Source organism: Calypte anna, chromosome 6 (assembly GCF_003957555.1).
Source record: "Calypte anna isolate BGI_N300 chromosome 6, bCalAnn1_v1.p, whole genome shotgun sequence".
Taxonomy (NCBI): Eukaryota; Metazoa; Chordata; class Aves; order Apodiformes; family Trochilidae; genus Calypte; species Calypte anna.
Window position 1 is genome coordinate 33,565,969 of NC_044252.1, and position 17,532 is coordinate 33,583,500.

Sequence of the window (17,532 nt, forward strand, 5' to 3'; positions counted from 1 at the left end):
GGCTCCAGAGCTCTCTTGTGACCCAGCCCCAAACACTGCAGCTATTCACTGCCTCCCAGCAACCTCCATCCCTGCACACAAACTCCACTTCTTCTCAGGGACAGAAAGCCACAAAGATCAAGGGGGGAGAAATGGGGCCATGGTCAGCACCCCTTTGGTTCATCCTGATGGGGAAGTTGAGGGAGGTCTTCCCTGAGCCAAAGGCAGGTGGCATCAACTCCTTAATACCTTATGGTTCTATTTTAGGTCATTTATCTTTCTCACAATGCAGTTCAGTTAAAAAAAAATAATTCAGCAGGTCAGAAGGGCACAGTGCTTTTCCCTAAGCATTCTGTGTAGCATTGGTCTTTCAAAAAATCAATTGATTTTGATGACTGTGTTGGTTACATAGGGGTTGATGAATTGGATATATGGGGTATAAATGCAGAAGGAAAAGGGAATTTCTTGGGGTGGTTTCAGTGTCTAAAAGCCAAAGTTAGAAATGGCACAGCCCATGAGCATCAGAACTGGCTGGGAGGGAGCTCAGAATTTGCTGCTCAGGGATTTTCAGAAGCTGATGAATCTGAAAAAAGTCTGAAATGGATTCTGCTCAGTTTTCAGGGCCAACAGGAAACGAAACTGAAGCTGCAGAGGCATTTGTGTAATTTCTAACTCCACACTGAAGAAGTCCCATGGCAGCCTCTTAAACCCAAGAAGTGTTTTCTAGCTTTTCAAGTCTTTATTTAGTTTCCAGATTTGTAGGTTGCCCTGGAAACATATAAACAGTTGCATCACTTCGATCAGAGTCTTTAAGTGCTGAAACTCTTGTTTAATTGCAACACATGCTGTTTGGTAATGTAAATTTGTGAAATTCTCTGCCCTTAAAATAGCCTCAGACCTTGGTTGTGAATAAGGTGCTGAAATTGAAGCTGTGGTAGAACAGTCAGTGGTGGCAATTGGGAATTATTGCAGTGAAATGACCAGTTTGGGGATTGTTGGGACAGCAGTGGTACAGGTTTTGTGCTTTGGGGTTTTGCAGTTTATTTATGATGGAAGTGGAAATAATTGGGCAAGGATGGTGTTTGAAGCCCCATAACCCATCTTGTCTGGATTGTTTGTTCATTTTCTGTCATTTTTTCCTCCAGAACAGGCAAGCAGGTGTCCAGGGTGTTGATGCTGTCATCTCTTTCTCAAGGAAAGATGGGCAAATGAGGTATTCCCTGTTTAGAAAGTTTCTGGAAGGCTGGAATCATTTCTGTGCTTTGTTTCCAAGCAAACAAAGTCAGGACAAGGGGAAAGGGAATTGATATTGAGCCTCTGGGACTCTACTGCTGATTTTATTTTGGAAAAGCCTTTAATACTTCTGACCTGATCTCCTGAGCAATAGAAGAAAATTCCAAGTGGGCAGCTAGCTTTCCTTAGTTTGGAAATGTCTCTGCTTCCCCACATTAGTTTATTTTTTTCCCTCCAGATGGGATTTATTTTTTTTAATGCCAGAGCAGCTTATCTGCTGGTGGTGCAGTGCTGAATCTGAAAAGTTCAGCAAGAATGAATTCTTGACACCATCAAAGCAGCTGATGTAGTGCCAGTGTCCTGCCTGAAGGTAAAGCAGAAAGTAAAAAAAAAAGGTGTGAATAAATAGCATTGCAGGAGGAAGCAGAGGGTTAGGTGGTGGGTGAGTTTGGGGCTGTCTTGAGTGTCTCTGGCCATGAGCCAAGGAAGGTAAAAAAAAAATAAATATTTCAGATCTTCTACTTGCATCTGAATAAAGGAGGAACCTTTTTTAGTGTTGGTTCCTGGAAGGGACTAAAATTATATCGTGGCATCGTGGTCCAGAGATCCAAATCCAGCCTATTTCTCCTCCCACCCTTGAATAATACTAGCAGGCATTATCCCACGGACATCTGTTAAAACTTTTATTTTCAAATGTTGTTTCATGTTGGCTGGGTGCCTGGAGGTGGGCAGGGAACCCTCCTTCCAGTCTGAGGGAAGCACTGGGGCTGCACTGGAAGGCAGCAGCCCAGCTCCATGCTGTCTGGGTTTAATTTAGCTGATCTGGGGAGGTTTCTGGGGTGATTTTTTACAAGAGAAGGAACAGCTTTCTTGCTGGGAATGCTGAGCCATGGTTACTGTGCCTGGGTGGGCTGTCTGGCCCATGTTACACATCAGTTCATCTCTTTGGGGGGGGGAGGTATCTTCTTTCCCTTTGTGGTTTCAATAACTTGTTTACTGTGAGCATTAAAAAAAAAAAATAGAAATATTCTGCTGGTTTTCATTTTCCTTTCACAACATAACAAATGGAACAAATTCATTGCATATTAGCTTCAGTTGCTGGTGCCCGTGAGGAGCAGCCAGGAGCTTGGGAATACCTCAGTCCATCACTACGACCTCGCTCCTCGTTTCTGCCCCCTTCAAATAAAAAGGTCCCTGATGCTGTGAAATAACACGGGGTCGTGAAGGAACCAAGCATTTTATTGCTTGCCATGAAGGCAGTAGCATGAATGGGGACCTGGGGCAGTGTTGTGGAGCTTGTGCTGTGTCATTCTGTGAGTGCCTCTTGGTGCTGATCCGCCGGGGCTGATGCTGCAGGAGCCTCCTGAAGTTTTGGACTGAGTCACTTTTCCTGCAGCAAACACAGCTGTGCATTGAAGGAGGGATTTCTCTCCCTCCATCCCTCCTGTGTTTAAAGGAGAAGCATCTTTCTGCAGCTCCTCTTCTCCCAAACCTACTTTTCCTCAGTCCTGTTGCAAATTCTCTCCCTGACCAGGAAAAAAAGGAATTTTGGTGGCAACTCATTGATCATCTCTGGGACCAAAATTGTATTTCTGTAGTTCATGGCTGTTAGGGGCAAGGATTGTTGCCAGATAGGAAATGACTATGAAAAGAATTAGTAAGAGTGGTTTGATGTCATGAAGACATGACATGACATTTTACAACTTCCAGCATTTGGGTTTCCATTTGATTCCCAAAGCCTCTGGGATGAGGAATGGTTCTTCTCTTTGGTTTCCCCTCAGCTGTGGTTTGGCTATTGAGAAGCTGTTGGTCTGGTTGTAGTTCTGAGGTCTCAGCTTCCTCAGGGCCTTGAATTTTTAGTTGAAGCATGAGAAGAGTTGGGAGATCCTGACCATCAGCCCCTCTTGGGTGTTCTCCTCCTGAAATGGATCACCCTGGGAATGTAACAAAGGAATATGCATGAGCCAAGAGGTCATCTCTTGGTTTTCTGCCACATCCCTGGAGCTTCAAGTAACTTCATCTGACTGCAATATTAGGTGACAAAATAGTTACCTGGTCATGGGAAGGCTGGGGCTAAAGCAGGGTCTGCTGGGATGAAGGTGAAGGTGATACTGAACTCTTTGCTGCTGTGGGATTGGGAGAATCCTGTTGTGATCAAATGGAATGCTTCAGGAATGGGGGATTTTATGGACTGATCTGCAAGTTACTCTTCTGTCAAGCTGCTAAAATCCCCAGGGGAGTAAAATTGCCATCCCCTGACTCGTGTCATGGCATTTGGAAGGGGTTTTTTAGGGGCTCTACTTGGAGGAAAAATAAATTCTTTAAATGATGTTTAATGCAATCTGTCATGTTTGTGAGACAGAGTTGAATTACGTGGGCTGTGGAAGGAGGGACTGAAGGAAATAACTTGTCAGGGACCTAAGAGTGTGGATCCTGCTCCCAGGAGTGCCCACTGCAGCAGACCTGACCTGGCAGTCCTGGTCTCTGGGGTAGGAAAGGGGTTTATAGAGTCCCAAACTGCTTGGGGTTGGAAGGGACCTTAAAAATCATCCAGTTCCAATCCCCTGCCATGGGCAGGGACACCTCCCACAGCCCAGGGTGCTCCAAGCCCCATCCAACCTGGGCTGAGACACTGCCAGGGATGGGGCAGCCACAGCTTCTCTGGGAAGCCTGGGTTACAGCTTCTGTTTGTGTTACACTGGGGAAAAAAAACAAACCCAAAAAACTATTCTGAAGTCTGTGGAAATGGTTTGTAATTAATTTGAGCAGGAGGAGATGACTGCAGGAACCTGGACTCCTTGGCTCATGGCAGTGGATGGCTTGGGTTTGTTTGTCTCCCCTTTTGCCTACAGGGACCCATTCTGGGAAGATGTTGGGTTGGGTTTTTTGGGGGGTGGGTGGGCAGGAAAAATGACAAACTCAAGGGAGCAGACAGACAAAAGGAGAAATAAATGAACTACCAGTGTTTCGATCTGGCGTTTGGAATGCAGGATGCTGTGGTCATGAGAATGTCTTCTTCCAGCAAAACTTTGTTCATAGTTTTCTGCCTGTCCTTGGTTACTTATTCATGGTGGTTTTTTTAAAAATGTATTTATTTTAACCCAGGTGGTTCCCAGCAGCAGGGCTGGAGTGGTGCAGAGCAGCTGAAGGGGTTCTCAGCTTTGGATAGGGAGGGAGAGAAGACAAGACCAAGGAGGTGGGGGAAGAAGCCTCTTATTTCTCTGCTTATTTCTCCTGGACATGGTTTTATTGCTCTTTGTAGTGATGTGCATTGCTGTTTTCCTAATGCTGGGGTTGAACAAAGCATCCCTGGGGCTGTTGGGTGTTTTGGGTGGCTGGGTCACTACTGGTGGTTGTGTCTTAGAGGTGCCAGGCATAGACAAGAGTAGAATGATGGAACAGGAGAGTAATAAACTGATTATTACTAAATAAGCACAAAAGAGGATGAGGTGGAGTGTGTTTCTGTAAACACCTGGGTGGCTGGGAAGGAGCTGCCCCATCCTTAGGTGGCAATTCCCAGGTTGTCCCAGGGGAAAACTGGCTTGGTCTCTGAAAAGGAGGATGTCCTAAAACCCTCATCTTATTTCTGGGTGTTGGGGATTGGAAGTAGATGATCTTCCAAGTCCTTCCCAAGCCAGAGCTCTGGATGATTCTAAAATAAGGTTGTTTTCAAGATGCATAATGCCACATATTGATGCAGAGCTTAGTCATCAGGTTTTTCTCCTGGTAATTTGTTAAGTAACTCTTTAACACTCTACATTAACAAATACATCTTGGCTGTTTTAAAAAGGAAAAAAAAAATAAATTATTCTCATGTCCTCTGTGTATAGCTCCTATTATCTCCCTCAGAATTCCAATTTCTCCTCTCACACAGAGGGTAAAAGCAGTGCTTCTAGAGCAGAACCCTAAAATGTTTCCTGCAAACACACATCCCTTGTTAACCACTATTTACATAAAACATGCTGACACCACTTTGGGGAGATTGAGTAGGATGCTTTCTCAGCTGTTGAAATTTGCACACGAGATGGAAGATGTTTTGATTTAAAATAAAAAAGGGGTGAGCTGAATATTTTTTCCATTTATTCCCATGTGTCAGAATCAAAGCAGTATTTCTCCAGGCGTTTTGCCCGGTTTTCTTTCTGTTCCTCTTGCTCAGTTGTTTGGATTTTTTCCCTGAAGGTTGGGATTTGTTTATTTCCCCTCTTAATGGAGGAATTCAATTGCTTAATGAGCTAAATACATGTAAAAATGTCTTTTGGACAGAAAAAAACATATGATTGCTGGCTTTAGGTTCCTGATCCTTTTGAGTAGTATCTGTAAATGTGTTCTCTTTATTCCTGCAGGCAGTGGTATCCTAGGGACCAGAACTCACCAGTAACATTCCCCTCTAAGACCAGTACTGAAAAGGATTCCTGTCACAGTGTCTGCTTTACTTCTACACATTCTACCTCCTGAGTTTTCTGTTATGAAGCCATTTCCCTGGTAGCATTTGAGTCTGTGGCTGCTTGGTTCATTTTTGAGCTGTATTTCAAAAGCCTCCTGTCAAGCAGGAGAGCTCCAACTTTCTTCATCAGTGGTGAAGTGATAGCTTCAAAAACCAACATAGAATCTCAGCTTTTTCTCCCTGCAGTGAGAGAAAACATTCCCTTCCTCATTTCTTTGGTGGTTTTTTTTATTTTTTTATTATTTTTCCTTTCTTATTTGCTCCATGTGGTCGCTGGTGCTTCTGGCCACTCCGAAACTAGAGCAAAATCTTTTTTTAGAAACTGGAGCAGAATTTTCATAATAAACCTCATCTCGTGCAGCATCAGAGCCTCCTTTGGGGGGAGGTGAGGGAAAGGAGCTGGTATTAGGGAGGGTTTTAAGCAATGTAATTTCAAGGATCCATATTCTAAAAAGTCTCCGTGGATTTGCTAGCGCTGCCTGGATTAGAAGACTCTTTTAATTTGCTTTTAATTAAAATTATTTTCATTTATCTTTGCCTTCTTCAGAAGTCCCAAGGCACCTTACAAACTTGTGATTATGGATTTTTGCATTTCAGATATATCTATATTCATCTGATGCTAGGCCTTCATGTTGAAGTTAAGGACAAAAAAAGAGTTTTAACCTCCTTTTTTTTGTTAATATATTTAGAACCTCAGTTGCCCTTTGAAAGCACTGTAGCTGGACAAGTTTCATCTCAATGACACTGCAATCCAAGGTGTAAATGTTGTGTATCTGATCAGTATATTTAAATAGTCATGGCTTTCTTTTTGCAACCTAAATTGGAGGAAAAAAAAATCATTGATATACCTTTGGTTTGGTGGTTTTTTTTTTTTAAAATATATCTAAGAAGTGAAGCAAACCTGTCCCTAAAGATGACATTTGACTTAGTTACTCCCCAATAGCTACTAAAGAATAAAAGAAATAAGGTCAGGAGGAAAATACTCATATTTAATTTTCCTTTTTTTTTTTCCTTTGTGGTTATTTGCTGTGGAAGGATGCACAAATGCTGAATTTTTCCAGAGGCTGGGAAGATTGCTGGGTTTTGGGTTTTGTTTTGGAAGAAGCATAAAGTTTAGTGGCAAAGCTGCTAAGACTTTTCATGCTGGTGAGTTTAGAGATCTCTGATTGATGCTGGGCCATTTCCTAACAAGCTGTGGTCTGCTGGAGGCAGAACTTTGCTCTGGGCTGTTGCAGGCTGTGGGCAGCTGTAGAAATTCACTAATTGTGCTGTGGAATTTTCATGTTTTCTGGGGAAAAAAAGAAAAAAAAAGGGAGCCAAGTCCTTAAAACCAGTGTAGAGAGATTTATTTTGCAATGGAACCGTGTTGAAGGAAGCCTGAAACTTTTTGCTTCTTTCTAGAGAAATGTCAAGTTAGGGTAAGCAAAATGCCACTTTTTGACATGACACTGTTGTTGGGGAATATTACAGCAGAGTTGTGAGCAGCCTGGTGCCTGACAATGCTGGGTTTGTTTCCTAGATGAATCCATCAGTGTTCTGTGCTTTGGGGCAGTGACTCAGGAGGAGGAGGAGGGCACAGAACTTGCTGCGGGATCTGGGAGGAGGGGAGATGCGTGGGGAGGATTTTGGGGAGGGGGTGGGCAGGGTCTGGGGTTAATTTTTGAAAGGTTGGAATTCTTGTATGGATATGTAATGGACAGATGGGATATTACCTGGGGTGACTGCCTGCAGCTGGTACAGTTCTGTACCTCTGTCTGTCCAGGTGAGGCAGAGATGCTGCCTACAGTTGAGCAGCAAGAGCTGAGTGGTCCCAGGGAGCAGCTTCAGCGTGCAGGATTTCCTTCCCTAACTCTGGAATGCTTCAGTCTGTGGCTTCTTGGGTTTAATTGGGTTTGGTTTTCTTCCTCCTGTTCCCCATCTCCTGCTCTCCATAACCTTGGGATAATATTTGCTGGTGTAACTGGTCCCCAGAGGTGACAGGATGTGGCAAAGTGTCTCCCAAAAGCAGATGTTCCTCCTTTGCACCCTATTTTGGTTTTTTCCTGGTTTTCAGTTGACTCTTGCCTTACTTTAAGACATTTGACTGAATTAGAAGGCTGATTGTACAATCTTAAGACCTCACTGTGTTCTGTTACTCTACAAATGGGTGACAGTAAATGACAGGTTTGGGATTGGGTTCATCTGAGCCCAAGAAAGCTGCCACAGGAGGGATGTCTGGAGAAACTGGAGCCCATGGAGATGATGGGGTTCTCAGCAGCTGTCCCTCTGCAGCTTTAGTAAGGGCCACTTTGTGTCTTTTGGGGACAAACCAAAGCAGTTGAGGATTTTAGATGACTTTTCAAGCATCTCTAGTGCACCTACTGCCCTTCCTTGTTGTCTTCAGGCACGGATGCTGGAGAACTGACTGAATGCTGAGTTATGTAAAAAAACTGCAGTGCAAATCAATATTCTCTTGGAGATGAGGCTGCTGCTGCCTTCTCTTGGCTCCAGGGAGGTGAGCTGAGCTGAGACAGGCTTCCTGGGGGGACACCAAATACCCCCATTTGCAGCTGAGTGTGACCCCCCCAGCTGCTTTGGGAGGGTTTGCTGCTCTCCATCCCTTCAGCAGTGCTACCACCCTGTGGCACCAGTGGGAATCCCTGGGAGAAGGGCATTGGGTTCCTGTGCATCCCTGGCAGGATGTGGGCACCAACTCAAGTGCCCATCATGCTGGAATCTAAAGAGATGTAGCCTGGTGTTCTGCTTCAGGAAAAAAAGGGTGCAGAGGAGTGCCCGTGTGCTCCATAGGGTTAGCACCCAACCTTTCAGGCTCCCCCCAGAGCTGGGTTTGTCTCCCAAGGGTGCAGAGGGGAGGTTTCTGGGGTGACCCAGCTCACTGCTGAGGTTTCTGTCTGGGTCACCTCCCTGGGTTCATCTGGGGCTTCGTCTGAAGCTGGGTGGGCAGTGAGAGCTTCAGCCTTGTTGTAATCCCTCGCAGGAAAGGAAGCTCCTCAGTGAGCACAGGGGAAAAGTCATTTTCATCATGAATGTTTTAAAATAAATTTAGGAAATACTCAGGGCTTCACTTGGCAGTCCCTGGAAAACCTCAGCTTGCCACAGAAGGTTGGACAGGGGGATCTCCAGAGCTCCTTGGCACGTTTCTTTCAGGACCTGCAGCAGATGCAATTAATAAATAACAGGGGGGAAAAGGTGTTTAAAGGAAGCCTTTGAGGGACACGTGTAGACTGTTTTCAAGCATTTGTCTTGTTTTGTTTTTTTTTCCTGAGGATTTAGCTGCAGACCCCTTTTAGTGCATGGTGAGTGCAGGATGAGCACCCAGTGTATGGAAAGTCAGTGCAGCTGCAGGGAGCATCCGAGCTGTTTCTGGCTCTGCTGGGTTGGGGTGTGGTGACATTTGTGACATTTGGGGTTTCATCTCTCCTGAGTGCTTGTGGTAAAAGCTCAGAACATGAGTGACTGAGTCTGCTGAAATAACAGCAGCTCTGAGGGCATTCTGCATTCAGCAAGAAGCTGCTTTTGAGTTTTTGGTTTTGTTTTTAAGTACAAGATTTGAATATTAGTTAACCTAGTTCTGATTTTATATTCTGTATCCATGTAAAACAGTCTCACAAACATCCTTTGTACATCAGAAACATAAAGCTCTGAACACAGTGTTTTCTTCCTGTTTACGTTGGCCAAGACCTTTAAAAATTTTTATTTATTTTGTCCCGAAGAAGACTACCAAATAAGCTCATGTCTGTGGAAGTTTGTGGAAGGTAGATAGTGAAACTTGGCACGTTCTGCATGTTCTCAGTCTTCCAGGACTTGTGTGTGATATCATCATCTTATCATGGGAGAGACACAGGGATCAAAACTAAATGTCTCCCGTGCTCCAGCAGGGAGCAGCCTCTGAAGTCAAATTCCCCAGCAGCTGTTCCTCATTTAATCTGAACAAACAGGACAGCCAAAGGCTTCAGACATCATTTTCCACTGGAAACCCTTCAGGCAGATGCTGACATCCAAGCTCTCTGGCCGTGAGCTGGGTGATGCTCAGCGGGTGGGCAGATGGAGGGGATGGTGTGGTGCTGGGCAGGGATGCTCTGCGGTAGGAGGGTGGGAAGTTGGGGAAAAAGGTCATGAGGAGCCTCCTGGTGTTGGCCAAAGTCAGATGGAAGAGTGAGGATGGGATGTGTGAGCCCAGAGGGCTTACAGGGTGGGGACTGAGCTACAGCCTCCAGGGGAAAGTAATGGAGAAGACAGCCAGGCTTGTCCCCGAGGTGCACAGGAGCCAGTGGGCACAACCAACTGGTTATACTGGGGGGAAGAAAACTCCTTTTAATGGTGGTGTACAGCATGGGAACAGGAGCCCAGGGGCTGCAGCACCCAGCAGCTCAGCCTGGAGCTCTGTTCTGGGTGGGCAGGATGACCTCAGAGGTCCCTCTCAGCTGTAGTTATTCAGCACTTGATGCCCACTAAAAATCTAGCAAGCTGTGCATGCTGTCAAGTGGTTTACTGCTGGTATTTGGGAATTAAGGAAAAATGATGATTCAAAAATGAATCATCTGAATGGATAATGAAAAGGATTTCCCACCTGTGAGCAGCTCCAGCTGCACTTGGGTGTGTACACAGCATTATTCCCAAATGCTGACACCTTTCAGCATCAGTCTGCTCAAGCTGGTTGTTGTTGTTAATAAATATGATCAGTCCAAGGAAATGTTCAGCAGTTCTGTTCAGAGTCTTTGTAGACAGACCAGTGTAGCTGAGCTCAGCAGTTCTGTGTTGTTCTGGGGGACTGCACTGCTTGGAACATCCTCTGGTTACAGTCGTTCAGTGAATCAGATTTTCAATTAATTTTCATGAAGCAGGTGTACTGCTGTGCTTCTATTTTTAGTCCTGCTGTTAGCTGGTCTAATACTGGAGATCAAAAACAGGTCTGTGGTTTGGGAGGAAAAGTAAAATTTTATTTTTCCATAGTGCTGAAAATAGGATAATGATCAAAATGATAGGGAGAGCTCTGCTTGCATCTGGAAAAGGTTGTTTTCCTGTGGTGTGAATCTGGGCAGCATGCTTGACTTATTCTTGTAGAACTCCTGTTGTAAGAGCATCTTTATAGTCTGTAGTTCATGGTTTTAAAGGAAGAAATGGATCCATATTTCAGTCATCAGAAGTTGTCTGATGTCACCCAGCATCTCCCATCCTCTGGAAAGAGCTCATCCCATCATAGTAGTACTTCCATCAAACATAGTGCTGAAGCCCATGAAGCCAGGACATCCAACACCAGAAACAGTTTGCAAAGAAATTAAGATTTATATCTAACTTTGACCAAACTGAATAAATTGACACATACAGATTTTGTTTATCCTGTTTCTCCTTTTTTTCCAGGTCCCTGAAGAATGGCATTTCGCTTCCTTCTGCTGCCCAGAGGCCAGTGCAGCTCCTGGTGAAAACCAGTAAGTAGAGCCTAAAAAAACCAGTAAAGTGGGTAGAGCTGAAAGAGTAAAAAGGTAGAAATAAGTGATTTACGTGCTAGAAGGTCCTGTGGTTAAAATCCAATGAAATCACGAACTTCACTTTTATATTTTCCCAAAACAATCTTTGGGATGTGTCCTCCATCCCAAGGTTATTTAAATAAGGAGAACAAAACCCCAGTTTCTTGATGCTCCACCCAACTTTTTAACTTGTAAAGCAGAAGTTTTGCTTTCTCACTGAAGAATTGAGATGAATGTTGTTTAAAAATTATACCCTGCAGGTTCATCTTTCCCTCTCTCCAAGGCACTTTAAAGAAGGCACTGCCTTATCTCAGTAACACATCTGGGAAAGTCATTTAGTGAGCAAATTGCCAGATAATTGCACTGGTGGTAATTGCATCTCAAATTGATCTGCTGGTGAGAAAAATGCTGAAAATGAACTGTTCTTAATCATGATATCAAAATAGTGGTTCTGTTCTATTAATTAGCATGCTGTGAAATGGGGTAGGTTTTTTTCTTAAGGAAGCATTGTAAGCTGCTCTGGTTTGCTTCTTATGTTAATTAATGCCTCTGGTTAGTTCTCTGGAAAAAATCAAACCTCAGACAAAGTTTCTGGGATATTAATAAATTTTCTGGGAATATTTATTAGAGTTTTAATTTGAGGAGTATCTCAGCATTTTGTGTAGCTTTGCTGGAAGATTTTTCTCTTGAGCTCCACTCCTTAGAGTTGCCCACGAGTGACAGCAAAGGCTTTGCCTTTAACCTGTTGTTAGCAGCTAAAATCTCTGTACTGCTCTGTCCTGTACATCTGCATTTTCAAGCTCTGACCTGATCAGGGAAGGTAAAGCCTGAGCAGCCAGGAGATGCTGAAAGTTTGGCTCTTTCAATGAAGTTTTAAAGCGTTTTTGGTAGTTTTTGTGACAGCTGGAAAGGTTCTCATTAGACAAGTCAGTGCCTTGATTTTGTGGTGTTTGCTTCAGTTCTTGTTTGCAAGTGTGCTTTTGCAGAGCATTGACCTCTTATTGACTTAAGTCAATTTAATTACCATCATATTTGTTAATAATTAGACTTTCTGATCTCCAGCAATCTTTTTTTTTTTTAAATATATATATATATATCTTTATGGAGCTGGGGATATAGCCAAAAAAATAAGGCAGCTAAATGGAAATGAGTGCCTGGAAATGAGTTGCAATCCCATTATTTTGTCTCATTTATTTTTCAAGTCACACAACTGTGGCTCTATGGCCTTTCAGGGCAGGTATGTAGTGCACTTAAACGTGAAGGGGAAAGACCTGAGTATATGATGTCTTCTGAGAATTGCTCCTGTGCTGCTTCTGATAAGGCTGAGATGAGTTCTGTGAGACAGCTGACTTGCACTAAATTGCACAGTAATGACTTTGGGTAGAAAAGGAGATCACAGGCACAAAATATGCATGCCAGAGGGCAGGTTTCTGGAGCTAATGCCTGATGTGATGGGAAAGGATGGGATTCAGAGGCTGCAGAGCTGCTTGTAAAGGCAGCTTGGCTCAGTTTCGCTCCATCCCTGCAACATGTGGTACATAGGATAAATATATATATAATTTTTTGTTCTTTTTGCTGTTAAGGGGTTTGTGAGATGGTGAGAAGCCCTCAGGACCCTGGCAATGCCTTTGGGGCACCTGAGCAATGTGAGAAGTGTTTCCCAGGCTGGGTTTTCCCATGGCAGGGGGAAGGATGCTGCGTGGGAGCACACTGGTGATGCACTTGTAGGGAAGAGGGAAAATTGCAGAAAAAAAGTTTTCCTGGAACTTCCCCTTCTCTCCTTCCTCACTATTTGTAAGCAGGGGGTGATGAGATTGGGCACTGTATGTTGGGAGCTTTTGGTTACCTGGACCAGAAGTTGATTTTCATCATTATTTCCTGGAATGGAAGCACATGGCCAGGTTCTCAGTGGATACTCTGTTGGAGAAAAAAAAAAAAAAAGAGGGACTTCACTTTGTTGTGGTTTCATCCAGCCCTTGATCAGCCTCAGTGTTTACTTTTCCAGTCACAGGAGGAAAATCCTGATGTTATCATGTGGCCTCTCAGGTTATTCCGTTGGATGAGCACTTATCACATGCTGAAGCTGGAAGCAAAATACTCAGCAATCAGGGTTTCCATCACCAGGGTGGGACCATACAGAGACTCTGGAGTTATTCTATATAAATGCTCTCCCTTGTTTTGGGTGGTATAGCCTGAGAGAGAAGTTTGACAGAGAGCAGCGTTCGACTCAGCTGAAAAAATGGGTCCTGTGGGGCAGTGGTGTTGGTGCTTGGGCATCTCTGCAGCAGCTGGGAAGCAGGTAAATAAAAGGAAAATGGGATGAATCAGTTTGTCTAATGGAATTTAATGTAGTGTGCCTGTGTTTCCAGATGTGTGTTACCTCTGGGACCACAGGGGATGTTCTGTGTCTCTTGTTTTGCCAGGCAGAGGGACATCTGCCCAGATGGTGCTGGAAGAGGAGGGTCCAGGGCAGGCAGGGACTGGGGACTGGACTGGGGCACTGGGAACTCTTCTCATGCTCAGGTTTTGCTGAACTATAACTCATTTGGTGTACTTAGCTTGGGGACCTGAAAATTACTCAGAAAATGTGTGGGACTCATCTCTGGTACTATGGTTTGGGCTTGAAAGTGTGGGTGTATGTTTGTACTTCAGGTGGTTGTGGTCCTGAATGCACAGGGGGGGAAGAAAAAAAAATAACAAAGAAATACAGAGAGCTTGGAAGTTAATTTAAACATCTTGCTTTGCAAGGTTCAATGTTTTAGAGAAATTCTTTTGTTCCAGTGTTGTAACCAATGACTCAAAATGTAGGATGAAAATGCAAAACAAACCAGTAAAAGAGTAAAAAATATTAGTACCTGTTTGTAAATTCTACTGTTTTCATACTGGAGAGTTTGGTGATGTTATTTTAAACCTCTTTAATCAGACTGGGTTATTAGGAGGTGAGGTGGACAAGTTCAGTTTTGTATCTTCTGAAATGAAACGAGTCCTTCTGGTTGTGAAAAGCTCACATGAAATGTTTGTTTCTGTAGCCTAAAGGAATCTGAGCTTCTCTGAAAGTTTTGTAGCTGCCTTATTAAAAAGTTCCTGTTTAATTAGCTATATCATACTGGCAGTGTGGTTTTATTGCCAGAAGAAGTAACAGGAACAAACTATTCTGATGCATAGAAATCTGGCTTGGTACTTAGAAAATTTCACTTGTAGCAAAACCTTCAGATTCTTTTCTATATAAAATTAAAATGTATGTTCTGAAATACACAGTCCCCTACGTGCAGGTGCTCAGTGTGTTCTGTGACAAGTGTGGAATTTGGAGTGACAAGTGATGTCTGTGATAGCCCCAGGTGAAAGGCTGAGAGCATCCATGCACTGTGCAAGCATCCAGGTTGGATTAGAGGAACCCCAGGGTGTAGCTGGGCAGTGTTTGGGACTTCAGGACACCTCAGTGTCCTTTGAAATCCCCTGGGGAGGGACAGAGCCAGTTCTTGGAACATTCTAGAGCTTGGGCTCGTGCTCCTCCTGTGATGGGACACGGGCTTTTCACCCATCCTCGTGTTCTCCCCCCAAACACATCCCTGCTTCTGTGTTCTCCTCGAGCTGTAATGTCAAAAAAGTGACCTAGAAGTCATGTAAGTGACTGGCTGGACCAAGGGGACACAGGGGACTGTGTCTTGGTGCATCCTCCACGTGAGCCTGGGCTGCCAGCAGGTTTCCAATAAGCAGGAGCAGATGGCTCAGGCAGACGCAGAGCTCTTGCCAGCTTCTTTTTTCCTGAAGATGCCATAATAAACACTGGGGTAGGGAGGGAACGTAATTTTTTAGGATTTAAAAACAAAAATAAAAACCCTGCCCTTGCAGAAAAATACCTGGTTTTACAATGGGAGGAGGTTTCCTGCTCTGTTAGATGGGTTGGAAGCTGCTGGTGCTTGGCATGGGGCAGGACTTGTGCCTGGCAGGCAGCACCAGGCTCTGCTCTTGTTTTGTGAAAATAAAGCTTCCAGATTTGGAACCAAGTGTCCTGTGCAAATGCTGGAAGTTTGTTGGTTTTTGGTTTTTTTTTTCCTGAAGTTAAGATACTTCTGAAATAGAAATTTAATTCTCTTTGATCTTAGGTCCAGGATACAGTCTCAGTCCAGAAGTCTTCCCATGGGAACAACCCACATTTGACCAAGTGGTATTTTCCACCAAATAATATTTTTGGATGCCACAGGCCAGGATTTCTAAACATGGTGATCAAACCTACAGCTTTCTAACAGGTTTCACTCTAAGGAGGCTCCAAAATGGGAAACTCTCCTGAATTTTCTGCCCATGGTGACCTAGGGACAGCTGTCAGGGGCTGGTGGGAACAAACACTCTGCCTGTTTTTTATCCTTACAGGGTAAAGAGTAAGAATGAGTGTTTTTAGAAATCCTTGCAAGGCTGTTTTTCTGGGATGTAACAGAATCTTCTGTAAACACCCTGAGCAGCACTCAAAACTCACTTGTGCTAAATATTGCTGGAGGGTGTGCTTTGACATTAGTGTGATTATTACTCTGCTATTAATCACATACAGTTTGCTTTCCTTTCCTCAGTAAGTCTGAGAGTAGCAATTCTTTTTAATCCCATGTCTTGGGAGGAATTACTAAGCATTTGAACACTGAGTGGCCAGGGATGTGCAGTGCTTTGCTGGGCATTTAAGATCCATGTGCATTTTCTCAATAGGAATGCCATTAGGAATTTCAGTGAGGATTTCAAAACACATCAAATAATAAAACATCAGTTTATTCTGCAGGAAGCATGACGGTTTAAATGCATCCTTGTTGACACCAGCTGTCAAGGGAAAGCAAATATTCTTTGGGTTGTTTATTTGTAGGCAGCAGAAGTGATGACAGCAGCCTAGAGGAGGATCAATAGCTGGATTTTCCATCGGGCTCTGCCTCTTGCCAAACTGCTCCTCCTGAATGGTGCAGCTTCACATTAGCATCTATTTGTGCACTTCTTTGTTAATTAACCTTGTCTGTATTGGAGCAAACAAACAAAAAAACCACCAATAACAAAAGGAGATGGGGTATTAATAGTGGATGGGGCAAATGCAGGAGTGAGGGCTGCTCTGGAGCATCAGGGTTGGTACCCAGGGGCTGCAGCCAGGGGTATCCAGGAGAGTTTTCCATCCTCCCTCCCTCCTTCCCAGCCTCTGCCTGTGCTTTGGACAAGAAGTCTCATCATCTTGTGATTTATTTCTCCTCATATTTTCCCAGTTACTGTAAATCTGCCAGGTCCTCTTCCTTCCCAGCGATGCTTTCAACCTTGCTTTATGGTGTGAAGTTCACTGCTTGAAATTATCTGCTAATTAAATGCAGTGTTGCCATTTTTGATTCGAGTCCAGCTTCTAACCACCTCTTCCTTGTCTCCTTCCAAACAAAAAAAAGGAAAAAGAAAAAAAAGACAAGACTTACAAGGACTTTATACTTGCACAGCCAGTGTAATATTTTGGCCTCATCTCCTGATGCTGCTGTCAGGATTTCTTGTACAGGCTGCAGTTTTTCTTCCAACCTTAATAGAAAGCAGACTTTAAGCCTCTGATACAACGTGGTGTTGGAACCTGTGAAGGTGCCAGAGGAGCCCTCCAGGCTGGTACCAGAGCTGCTCTGTTTTCTGTGCTGGACTTTTCCTTTCTTGGCTCTTTCTGGTGTTGCTTAAATGCTGACAACCCCAGCTGTACTTTGGGAACTCTTTGCCATCCCTCTGCTCCCATCCCATGGAAGTTTTTCCTTCTCTTAGTCTGCTTGCCTTTCAGCTGGTTAATAACCCTGGTGCTCATGGTGAGGAGGGTTTGGCTGCCGTGGTACCCAGCTGATGCTCCTAGGGATGGACACTCAGGCTGTGCAGAGCTGAAATCCTTGCAGTGATTCCAGGAGAATTGTTGAGGCTTCCCTGGCTGGGCTGGCAGGATGTGAACATGTGTTTGCTGTCAGCTTGGCTTCAGATGAAATCCTTCATGGTTCAGGCAAGTCAAATCCTGTGGGCTCTGTGTGGGAAGGGGAGGAGGAGCAGCCCCGGGAGCCTTCACTGCAGGTTCATTCCTGCTCCCAAGCTGGGGATTCCTCTGCCTGGAGGATTTCCCAATGGCATGAGCTAAAACCCAGGATTATCCCGGGATATGCAGCTGATGTATGATTAATCCCTTACTCCTGTCACTGCTGGGTTCTGCTCTGCTGGCCATGCTGTGTACTCCTGGTGCTGAGGTGCAGAAGTTGCTTTGCTCAGCAAGAGGTGGGGTGGGGATGGGAAGCCCCGAGCTGGGCATCTGCTCAGCATCTGCTCAGCATCTGCTCAGCGTGCTGCCAGGCACCAGCTTCAACTGCAGGGCTGAGACCTCTTTACTTTTTTTCTTTTTCCTTTTTCTATTTTTTCTTTCTTTTCCTTTTTTTCTTC

General features: G+C 44.3%; 1 protein-coding gene across 1 annotated transcript in view; it reads left to right on the plus strand.

Moving 5' to 3' along the window:
- Positions 1–17,532, plus strand: part of PTPRE (protein tyrosine phosphatase receptor type E) — a 68,495-nt gene that overhangs the window by 10,380 nt on the left and 40,583 nt on the right. Inside the window, exon 2 of the mRNA XM_030453499.1 lies at positions 11,018–11,085. The gene's annotated coding sequence lies outside the window, so the exon portion shown is untranslated. The remainder of the gene's footprint in view (positions 1–11,017; positions 11,086–17,532) is intronic.